Source organism: Amphiura filiformis, chromosome 16 (assembly GCF_039555335.1).
Source record: "Amphiura filiformis chromosome 16, Afil_fr2py, whole genome shotgun sequence".
Lineage (NCBI taxonomy): Eukaryota > Metazoa > Echinodermata > Ophiuroidea > Amphilepidida > Amphiuridae > Amphiura > Amphiura filiformis.
This window is the reverse complement of record NC_092643.1, coordinates 44,915,022-44,918,486: the sequence shown is the minus strand read 5'-3', so window position 1 is coordinate 44,918,486 and position 3,465 is coordinate 44,915,022.

Below are 3,465 nucleotides of genomic sequence, written 5' to 3'. Positions count from 1 at the left end.
AAAAAAAATTGGGGGTACCGGACCTTGTTTTCGCGTAAATTGACCAAAATAGGTCAAAAAAGCATTTTTTCAGCGACACCATGCGTAGTTAATTGCGTACATGGATATTTTGGTGCGTACCAACGCGTTGGTATACAAGCGCGATCTGATGCCGGATCAGCGTTCGTTTACGCATATGGCCACAAAAAAGGAATTGTCTGTTTACGCAGGAAAGTTTTCACTGTAAAAAAAAGTTACCTAAGATACTTCTTAGGCTAAGAAGTGTCCATATTAAATATATAGGAACAATATGATGATGTCGACTAAAAGACTTATAAATCAAGCCTTAAAATTCTTAGCCTAATTCTAATTTGGTGTATTTTGGTCACAAACAGGTGTAAGAAAGACAGCCATTCTGCAAAGATGTTATTAAGTTACACAAAGTGAGGAATTTTCAGCTTTATGTTCTCCTGACTCGAATGACCAAAAAGAGAGGATTATTTTATTAAACATGTTAAAGCGAAGCGTTTGACACCATGGGCGGAAGTGTTTGACTATAATAGGCCTACAATTATTATAGGCATAGGCCTACTTAGCATGCTTAGTGCCGTTTACCGAGAGGAAAACTTTTTTGGTGTAGAAAAACGTTTGGCTAATTATGATATCATAATTTAATGTATGACCTTTTTTTTAAACGGAATAGTTTTGATGGTGTTGTCTATATCGCATGCATTATGAATTCAGTACACGTGGTAGGTCTTGACCCAATAACACAAAATGCTTAAAACATTTTTAAAATAACAATCAAAAACATTGAACACATGCTGCAAAACATATTCTAATTTGGGACAATGTTGCCAAAATAATATATGTCTGCAATAACATTTTCACAACATTTAATTTTGTTGTGGTGTGTTTCATTATGAAACGTTCTTCAAACGTAACCTTTAATAAGCCTATAATATAGTGCTACAACACGCAACGCCGAGCACGACGCGGAGTACGCACGCGTTGAAAACAGGCGCAATAGTCAAGTCGAATCGGGTGATGACGGTAAAACCTTAATTAACGCGGCTGTGTACTCTAGCCATTGCTTCTTTCTCAAAATTGAGTTTTTATGATATGTTTGTACCTTATTATGTTTTTTATAAATACAAGGAATGAAAATCCAGATTTGTAAACTCCAACTGCAATATTTTAAGGATTTTATTTCACTATTCCACTCGTGTTTGAAATTGAAAAGGAGAGAAAATCTTTGTTGTACCAGCAAGGTACACGCGCGCAACAACTCATCGCGTTGCGTATCGCGCAATTTGTTAACGCACAAATACGCGACGCTTATTTGCATGCGCGGCGCATCTTATGGAAACACCACGGAAGCACTGATTTCACAAAAACCTAGTGGTCAAATGGCTCCGTTTTAGCTGATAAAATGTGGGTTTTTTCAAGTTCTTTCCCCTATTTAAATATCAAGTTATGAATGGATTTCGCTCAAACTTCTCAAGGGGCTGTGGATTTACCTGATGTTCACGTAATATAAGTTACAAAAACGAAAACTGTCGCATTCTCCTGTGAGATTCGATGAAAGTGCAAAATGTGACCACTTTAAACTTCAACGGCCATTATTTCAATGTTCATTTTCTCGGTAAAATGACGATTTAGGTACACGATAACTCAATAAATACAGCATCTATAGGTAAGCAAATATGATCATCGTAAAAGCATGATCGACTCAAGAAACGGTTTTCTCATTTTTTATATTTTGGTCTATTTCCGATTTTGGGCATCATTTTGTGCAAATAGGCGCTTTTGAATTTTAAAAGTTCATTTTGATGCCTTATATGGTCAATATCTCAAAAAATAAGGGCAATATCAAAAAATAAAAAACCGTTTTTGGAATGGAGCCTCAAGATTGAGCTAAAAACAAAATAAAATATTTTGGAAAGAGTGTTTTTTGTTATGATGTACCTAACAAATATTGCCAAAAACTCACTTTTTGTGATTTTCTTCACAATTGTTGTTTTTACCCCAAATCTGTATTTATATTAAGATTTATTGATGTCTTGCCTTCATAAAAATGTATACTTTTATATGTTTTGCGCGAATAATTACAAAGTTATTGCACTTTTACTACATGCATGTCTGAGAGTACACAGCCACCTTAAGTGAGGACACGGCCTTATAGTCGGCAATTGCCTAAGTGGGACATGGCCCTAGTGGGACATGGACCTAGTGGGACATGGCCCAAGTGGGACCTAGTGGGACATGGCCCTAGTGGGACATGGACCTAGTGGGACATGGACCTAGTGGGACATGGCCCTAGTGGCATAGACATACCACCTAGACCTGTAACTGCCCATCCCTAACCATGGCAGTAGGTGAAGCCACGTATCCAAGGTGATTTTGGTCGGGTGGTCGGACGCGGAGAAATAAGCGTTCATGTCTGGAACGAAAAACGCGATCGTTTGCGTGATTGCTGCGCCGTTATCGCCCGCGTCAAACGCAACATGTTCTGCAGACGCGAACATGTCTGCTTGTTTGCGTCCGGGTTGCGTCCTTGTCAAAATCGTTGCTAAGCAGTGTTGACTTCACTACGCAAACCAAAGTTATAGGTCTAGGTTCTTGTTTGTCTGGGCCTAGTGGGACATGGCCTAAGTGGGACATGGCCTAAGTGGGACATGGCCTAAGTGGGACATGGCCCTAGTGGGACATGGTCTAAGTGGGACATGGCCCTAGTGGGAATGACCTAAGTGGGACATGCACTAAGTGGGACATGGCCTAACTGGGACTGGACCAAGTGGGATTTAGACCAAATGGGATTGGCCTAAGTGGGATTGGACCAAATGGGATTGGACCAAGTGGGAATTGCCCGTTCTCGTCATACATTCTAGACCCTCCCTCGGGTCCATGGAGAACGACTGGTAATGTAGATTACATAGCATTAAAAATCAAGAATTTTAGCGTTCAATGTAGGAGGTGTGATTAGTGTAGTGGCATCAATTTTGTAGAAAGAGTTATTGGTTTTGGTCGCTGTGTATTTAGAATCGGGGTGGGGTGGGATGGGGTGGGGGGGGGGGGGTGAAGGACTATATTACGGTGTCTGATCTCCGCCAAACGCCCCCTTTTATAATTCATATCCCCAAATTTTAGTTTTCCCCTTTTGCGAAATGCTTTCCCCTTTTCAAATATTTCCCCTTTTAACTTTCCCCTTTTCAAATAGTTCCCCTTTTCGACTTTCTCCTTTTCAAATAGTCCCCCCTTTTCGACTTTCCCCTTTTCAAATAGTTCCCCCTTTTCGAATTTCCCCCTTTTCATATAGTTTCCCCTTCGACTTTCCCCCTTTTCATATAGTTTCCCCTTTTCGAATCACCCCTTTTCAAATAATTACCCCTTTTTAATTTCCCCTTTTCAAATAGTTTCCCCGTTTTCGAATTACCCCTTACAAATAATACCCTTTTTATTTTCACCCATTTTGTAAATAGTTCC